Below are 9,363 nucleotides of genomic sequence, written 5' to 3'. Positions count from 1 at the left end.
ATTCCCACAAAAAAGTTCTATTTTTGCCATCTATTTTTCTCCTTCTTCTACCATAGTCCCGATAATTTTTGAAAGTTTTGTTTTGATTCAAAACATTATTTTTCTCATTTTTTAGTTTCTAGTTTGAGAGAGCGAGAGAGTCGTTGGAAAATGATAAAGAAGAGAGAAAGTTATTGGTTAGCCATATTCCAACCACAAAAAAAATATCATTTTTAATGTCAACAAGTTTTATTCAACGATAAGAGTTTCATTGAGATATTTTTCTCTTCATATTGCTAGAAAAAAATGAGATTAAGAGAGAATTTTGTTTTTAGTTTGATTTTTTTAATATAATTTTTGGGGTGTTTTGAGTTGATTTATTTTTTTATTGACATTATAAAGATGCTTTTAGATATTTCTAAGTGAAAATGGGTTTTAAATGATTTTCCAGCATAAATCAAACCTAATTTTTTAACCTTCTCTTCAATAGTTAGAAATTAGGTTAGTAAATGACGTGTCATTTATCTCAACAAATAACACGTTACCTACCTTTATTTCTTTAAAAAATAGAGGGCGGAAGAGATATTGTTTGCCTCTTTAGTTGGAAAAAAGGGAAAGGCTAGACAAGTTGGGCCTCGTAAGCGCTCTCTCTCTCTCTCTCTCTCTCTCTATATATATATATATATATATATATATATATATATATATATATGCATTCATGCATGCTTGAGCTAGTGGGTATTCAATTTTAACTCAAATCAATTAATATGGATGAATTAAAAAAAATTCTTTTGTTAAATTTTTTAATTAAACAACATTTAGTTTTTGCTTGGTTTTCTTATAACATTTTATTTTTCTAATATCAATTGACCAAATTAATTTGTTGTTACGAGGTACAATTAAAACAAAGAAGACAAAAGTGTTAAACACATCAAAATAATGTGGCTGAACTAGAATTCCCACAAAAAGTTCCATTTTTGCCATCAATTTCTTTCCTTCTTCTACCATAGTCCCGATAATTTTTAAAAGTTTTATTTTGATTCAAAAAATTATTTTTTTTTTATTTTTCAGTCTTTGGTTTAAAAATGCGAGAGAATCGTTGAAAAATAACAAAGAAGAGAGAAAGTCATTGGTTGACCATATTCCAACCACGAAAAAGATCATTCTTGATGTTAATGAGTTTCATTCGACGACAAGGGTTTCATTAAGATGTTTTTCTTTTTATATTGCTGGATAAAAATGAGATTGGGCTTAAGAGAGAGTTTTGCTTTTGGTTTGATTTTTTATTTTTACACGAATTTTGAGGTGTTTTGAGTTGATTTATTGACACTATACAAATGCTTTTAGATATTTCTAAGTGAAAATAAGTTTTAAAATGATTTTTCAGCTTAAATCCAACCTAATTTTTTAACTTTTCTTTTGTTAGTTAGAAACTGGATTGATAAACGACGCGTCTTCTGCTTTAACAAACAACGCGCCACCTACCTTCATTTTTTAAAAAAATAGAGGGTGAAAGACATTTTGTTTGCCTTTTAATTGGATAAAAGGGAAAGGCCAGGCAAGTTGGGTTTCGTAAGCACATGGTCATGGTTTTTTTTTTTTAAACTTTATTTATTTATTTATTTTAATTTATATATATACACACATGCATGCATGCTTGAGCTAGTAGGCATTCAATTTTAACTCAAATCAATTAATATTAATATGGATGAATTAAAAAAAATTTAAATTTTATAATTGAATAACATTTAGTTTTTGCTACGTTTTTTTACTGACATTTTTTTTTCTAATATCAATAGATGTTCTGCATCATCCTCTTTTTATATTAGAATCCCCCATCCGGTTTTTCCTGGGCCTTATCTTATAAGTCATTATGAGGGGCTGGCCTGAGAGATATATCGTCTTCTCGGAGGAATGAAGGGTCATGGATCTAATTGCGTCTAATATCTTTGGTTTTTTTTATTTTTTATTTTTTATCTAATGTATAAAAAACCGATTGAATAAAATCCATAGAAAAAAAAAATATATCATGTTTAAGCAGGAACTTTAGTCACCAGAAGCAGAAGGTTTTCCTTTTCCTTCTTCTCCATTTGGTGTTCCGTCTTCCGATATATATATCAGCTTTTCAATTTAGTTTTTATTTGAAGTTAATAATTTTTTTTATTTTATTGACATATATAATTCTCAATTTATTTAATTAAATATATATTTTTAAATTTACAATTAATTTTTTTTAAAGGCATTAAAAATATACTTACATTCATTTTTCACGATAAAAAAATTAATTTATGTTCCGTAACAAAACACGAGCCAAATCTTGTAACGTCTTCTTGTACACGAGGGAAGTTATAGAGATATAAGAAAGAAAATATATTGAGTTTTTTTTTTTGTTATAATTGTTATTGGCTAATATTCTCACTTCGTATCATCGAATTACAGAAAATGATATATTTGTCCTCGGACTATCATGCGGTTCTCAACTTAGTCCCAAGAAACATTTCCAATCATCTATTATATTTTAGTATATGTTTGGGAGTGTGGTTGTGGATGTTTTTTAAAGTGCTTTTCACTTAAAAATATATTAAAATAATATTTTTTTTATTTTTTAAAAATTATTTTTGACATCAACGCATCAAAATGATCTGAAAACATAAAAAAATATTAATTTAAAATAAAAAAATAAATTTTTTAAATTTTTTTAATAATGTTTTTAAAACTCAAAAACAAATAGGAATGTCCAGTAACCCTTCTCTGTCCATCTCATTATTGTTTGGAAATCACAATCATCTCTACTTTTATTTTTAAAGATTGTTTAGAAGTGTGATAAAATTTATTTTTTAAAATGTTTTTTTTACTTAAAATACATTAAAATATTTTTAATTTATGTTTTTAAATTTAATTTTTATCATCAACGTATCAAAAACAATTTAAAAATATAAAAAAGAACTTGTTAAAAAACGACAAAAGAAACAAAAAGAAATTCACATCCAAAATCAAATCACAAGAACAGATAGAAAGTAATCTTTTATATTTTTTATTTTTCTCTAGGGAGAGTGGCCAAGTCCGAAATCATTCCTTCCCATTCAAAGAAACAACAAATACGTATTTAATATGGACAATTCACGGCAAGTCACATGGCAATAGATATAACAAAGCTATAATTGTGTTCTTCAATGGAGGAAAATGACACTTCGAAGAACCCCACAAGACATTTGATGGAACGTAAATTAAATTCTGTGGCTCGTTCTTAGGCTTCTGTAAAGAGCGATCTAGCTCTCTACATCATTATCATCAAGGTGCATCCAAGCCAAGAACGGAACGGAAGAAGAGAAAGAGAAAGAAAGTCTATGGTTGGGATCATAATTTGGTTTGAATTCCGATTGGATGGTGTTTTGAGTTGTAGATCTTGATTTCCATTGGAGCATAATTTATTTATGTTTGAGAGAGTGAAGGGAAAACTAGTTCTTTATTCATTCATTCGTTTGTTTGGTTCTTAGGGAAGTGAAGGAAAATAATGATTTTTGTTTTGTAGTTTCCAAAGATGAGCTCGTGGTCTTTTTTATTTTATTTTTATTTTTTTCAATGAATGCATCGCTTTATCTTTTTATTTATATTCTCAATTAATTATTCACGTGACGCAATCAACGCCATTTATTAATTTGAGTCAATTAATAAACTCAGTCAGCATTTTATTCCGGCGCTAACAAAGATAGACATATAATAGAAGATTAATTGTGGACCAAAATATAATAGAAGCAGAGTATATGATAAAAAAAATAATTAAATATCTAGAGATTTTTGGCCTTAACCTCATAAGGCACAACCCGGCAATTTGGAGGACAGGATTTGACAGCTAGGAAGGAGAAAAGCTTCAACCGCGATGCATCTCAAAATTCATGTCAGCCCACCCCCTCGGCCTATATTTAGCCCACATATGACCTAGACAGGCCCAGCTCATTGGACATTGAAAAAAACCGATGATTTTAATGTCGCTTTGAGCCCGTTTATTTTTGTGTTTGAATTTTTTAAAATAAATTATATTTTTAAATTTTTTTATTTAAAATTAATATTTTTAGATCATTTTGATTTTAATGTGTTGATATAAAAAATAAATTTTAAAAAAATATATTATTTAGATGTATTTAAAAAAAATATTTAAAAAACTGTAATTGAATTTGATTGGATTTTATCCGGGGAGATGTAGTGAATGTTTGATATTATGTTTAAGAGTGCTTTTTAAAAGTGTTTTTTATTTGAAAATATATTAAAAAAATTTAGATTTTTTATATCAACACATCAAAATCATAAAAAAACACTTGAAAAATTAATTTGATATTTTTTTAAGATATATATATTTTTTGGAAATAATTTCCAGCTAAAAGCAAGTCTACGTACGTACGAAAGAAACATACATTATGAAAAATTTACCTTATTTTTGGATCTTATATTGAGGTGCATGTCATAATCGATTAGTCATTGGCCCATGTACAGGGACTGGATAGTATGAAATTATAAACAACAGAAAATGCTACAATTTATAATGATAAAATTTAGTAGCTAACAGTGATGTTGATAATCTCTTGCAAGTAGAAGTTCTAACAGTTAAAACTTGGAACTTTAATTAAAATGTTTCATATTCAAGTAATAGAAGGGATGTAGTAAGGATTTAGATGTTAGAGAGAATTAACTTATTGCATAGTTTGAGACTAGAAGACCTCTTAAAGAAGAAAAAACATTGATAATCAGAGATAAAGTTGGAGACTAGTTTGAGCAATTCTATAGATGATAACATTTTATAATTATTTTGGATTAAAAGGGAATGTTCCTTGTCAAGAAAGCAATTACATTGGAAGCGAAAGCCATTGCTGCTAGTGTAGAAAGCAATTGCATTATATTTCATTTCTGATGATCTCCACCCCTTAATCACCTCTATCCCAATATTCAGAAGAGAAAGACGAAGTGTCTTCAAATACTCATTGATTTTGACTTTATATTATGAAATCATGCCACTCATGGAGATAAGCAATCGTTTCCTGCAAGATAAATTTGGGTTATGGTCTAATCATGGTGACCAAATCTCATTATAACACACACACGCATGAATTGTACTATAAATAATTAGTGCATGCACTATTAATTACAATTTGGAGCAATAAGCATATCATTTGTCAGCCGTAATTCAACAAAGTTGATACTCCATTTTACCTTTTGTTCTCGTTGGATTCCATTAATCACTGCAGTTCCTATGTTGAATCGCATTTGGGGGGCAAGTTGATAAGATTAGATTCTCATCAAGGAAGATTGTGTTGGATGATTATGTATCAACTTAAGCACAGAATCAAATTAAAGGAACTTTTTTTTTTCTACCTAGAATAGTGATATAGGAAGTTAGGTTATGAACTAACCTAAGACACTTTATATAGTTTTACTTCATTTTCCCCTTCTTATTGTATTTGTATTCATTTTGGAAGGGAAAAGGGTTAATGTGACCGGCTTCTCCATTGACTGTTCTGCCTGCAGTGATCATTGGTCAATTATGCTTTGGTAGAATAAAAGGCAGTCGTCAGACTGCTGATACAATTCCTAGTGGCATTTGCATAAGTCGTTAAAGTCCTTCATTTTAAAAGACTACTGTGTTGGAGTGGTAGTTTGCACTTTGCACCAGCTGTTTTCAAAGCTTTACTTGTCAAGTTCTAGATGAAGGAACAATAATCATACTGCATGCACTGCTGTCAATTTATGACCAGGTAATTATTCGTAGTGTCCTGATTTTGCGAAGCCAACAAAATACTACAAAACTGTGACAGGAAAGTGCTAGCAGCTGCTTCTGATTATTAATTAATGCAGTCACGAGGGGATCAAAATAACGTAGGGCATAGCTGCAGTCTGCAGAAATGGAAAATGTGGATTGAAGACAGGGAGCTAGCACATTAACGCAAAATAGAAACGTTTGCAGTGGGGACCAGCCTCATGCATGTGCAAGTCAATTTTTGAATGCAAAGAGCTACTATTCCTTTGTGCTTAGTTACTTTCATGCTGGCTTTAGACTGGTACTGACTATTTTTTAAAGGATTTTGAATCCAAACATCCTACATTAGACTTGCCAAAACATCAATGTGACTTGAGAATTTCCTTTCGGCTTTTTAATTCCTTGACAGATGAAATTATGGGGAGGAGAAGTTCATTTATATTTAGCACGTACAGTGTCTCATTTTAGTTATGAAAATGGTCATGGCAATGGCAAGGATATGACCGTGTGATAATCATAGACGACAATAGTAGGCTATCAATCTTGAGGTTAATGAGGGAAAAAAGGTCAGTAATCTCACTCCTGATAAGTTGCTAATGGATAGCTTAATGGAGCCATAATCCTCTCAAGATGGTTCCAACTAAATGTTGATAACTACCCTTGTTTGTTAGAATATAATCTTGATACTTTCCTAGTTTATGATTCATCTATATAAGTGTTCTAGCTGGTTTGCAGGCAACCATTCTTGTTTTTGTTAGAAGATTCCGATTAAAACTTACTTTCATTGAGACAATAAGATTCCTTTCTTCGATCTTGCAACCTCAATTACTACTAAGAGGCACTTTAGTTAACGTAGTACCTTCATTTCAAATTCGTTCGACAAGTATCCTGCAATGCCTTAATCTCACATGAATTATCTCTTGTTAATTATTAACATATCATCCACATATACTATCATTACTGTTATTCTTCCTGCCTTGTGTTTGATGAATAAAGTGTATTTAGTGTTGCTTTGTTTATAGAAAAATGCCTTTATTGACTTGAAAAATCTTCCTTAAAATCTTCTCCATCATTCTGGGTATTTTCTTCACAACCTTTCTCTCCACCGTCTAACACTATAGCCATGAGCTTGTCTCATCAGAATGTCTATAAAAAAATAAAAATAAAAAAACAGGCAAAAAAGTAACAATAAATGCTAGGATTAGGGTAATTCGTCTTCTTTAAAATAAGTTATAAGAAAGGAATGAGACAGCTAGAGCAATATCCAAAATAAGTTCGTTAGATAAAACAATGGACTCATAGAGCCGTTGCCATTGGTAATATAGTTAATATATTGTGGTGATAATTATAATAGGCTTGGGTCATTCTTCATGTGGTTTGAATCACCTAGGTCAATAATCCATGTACTATTCAAAGAATACAAAGAAAGAACACTTGCCTTACCAACAATACCTAGATGGGATATATAAGCACCAACTGTCAAAGGTGTTTTTGTCTTCTTTTGTCTTAAATTTAACTTTTCAGAAATATGCGTTAATTAACTTTGATTAATGAAATTTTAACTTAAATTATTAAATAAAATTACAAAATATGATTTATATTATTTTTTAATATATTTTTTTAAGTGAAAATTATTTAAACAATTATCTTATACTTAATTTTTATCAAATAAAATAAAAATGATAAAATTTAAACTCGTAACTACTTGATTAATAATGCTAAAAAATTATCTTAATTTAAAATTTTAAATTTTTAGATGAAATTCTTAGATATAATTATTTTTATTCTTAAAATATTTTTGTTGTGTGCTTGGTCAAAGACCAGATCGAGTCCACTAAGAAAAATTTATGCAATAGCAGCATGCAGTTGTTTCACAACAGCAGCCATGCCTCCTATCCGTGGAGTCTTGTTGTCAATTTAATTCCTGAATCATAGTGACAAGTGCATTGTAGTAGGTCGAGAGGGAAAATCAATTCTGACTTGCCAATAAGAATTGACGATTTAATTAGTTCAAAAAATTTGATTTTATCCGAACTGTCATAGTATGTTGCCAAGACTGCACCCCATACATCCTCGGCAGTAGGAAGAACAATATATTGATTCGCTAACTTAGGAATCATAGAGTCAATAAACCGACTCTTAATCATGTCATTCCTCATGGCCTAGTTCTGTTCTTGAATGTAAGATCTTTGAGTGCTGGTTGTGCCTTTGTTCCAATGAGATAACCGACCTTTCCCTTAGCACCAACACATAATTTCATGGCTGAAGCCTAAAGCTGATAGTAATTATCATTGAGAATCATCCCATTAGTTAAGAAAGGGGCAGTGTCCAGCTTGAATCTAGTTCGTATAATGATTATGGATGATCTGCTGTGGCTGAGAATTACTGTTACAGGTTGAGTGATGGTTTTGTCTTTCATTAGAGCACGAAGTCTGTTGTTGGTGTTGCTCGTTGATCAGTTGCAAGATGCTACTGTTGGATATTAGTTAGGAAATTTAAAGATTTGAGTGTGCAACAAATTCTTGGTGAGAGTTTGGATTCGAGAAACATGTTTTTTAATTTTGAGATTCATGTTCTTTAGAATTGAACGATATTCTAATACCATGTCCAAAAAGGGTTTTCAAAGGAATTCTTCTCCTATTGGAGGCTATTTATATCAAAGATATTGGTACTGTTTAGGAAAAACAGAAGATTACAATCTCCTATAATTATGAGATTTCCTATAGTTATGGAATGGAGAATAATTCTCCATAATTACAAGATACACAGCTAATTAATTCCAATAGAATTGTTAGAACCCAATTCGTTTGATGATTTACTAGTTTAGAAAAATGGAGCTACGGACATTATAGGCTTAATCAGTTGGTGTGCTGCGCTGCTGCTGAGATTTCTGTTGGATTCCTGAATCAAGTTAGACTGGATATTTGCTACATCAGAGTTTTAAATGAGCATCAAAGTTACAGGAGCGACAATGATTGCGGCAGTGGCTTGGAACATAACATGTATAAGTATTGCGACAGCTGAAGTGATCCTCTAACGTTGAGATTAGGAATAGCTAAGAATCTGCCAATTCTGATGCGCAGACTATTGCAGGAAAAAAATAATCGAACATTTTGTGTTAGCTAAATTGAACCTCGCATCTGATCAATTTCATGTAGTGATTAGGTAAAATCAATGCCTCGAGTAAATTAATCATACATCATATCGAAACGTACGTACAATCATTGATGAAACCGAAAGATGTTTCCTTTTACAATTATTTCCCTCTTGTCGTCATATGGCAGCCAATGTAGGCTAATGCACACGCTGGCTAGCCTTACAGACAGAGTGCTAACCTGTCACCACTGCAAAAGCCAAATGTAATTATAGTATAAAACGTGATAAACAATCACTTTAAAAGTAGTTGGCAGTTTTCATCATCCCAAAGTAGCTTTGTATAATTACTACCTATAATATCTTAATCATGCCGTCCATGGCCTGATTGTGTTAATTATCTTACGTTCGACTTTGTTCTCTGTCGTTTGCTTATCCATGTCAGTTTCCGAAATAAACAAAGTTAAATCACCACCAACTATGCCATGTCATTTCAAAGAAGTATAGAATTGACATATGGAAGTTCCTTTCAGGATTTGCTC

This window comes from Populus trichocarpa, chromosome 16 (assembly GCF_000002775.5).
Source record: "Populus trichocarpa isolate Nisqually-1 chromosome 16, P.trichocarpa_v4.1, whole genome shotgun sequence".
NCBI classification, from domain to species: Eukaryota; Viridiplantae; Streptophyta; class Magnoliopsida; order Malpighiales; family Salicaceae; genus Populus; species Populus trichocarpa.
The sequence above is the reverse complement of the archived record's forward strand: the minus strand, read 5'-3'. Positions refer to the sequence as shown.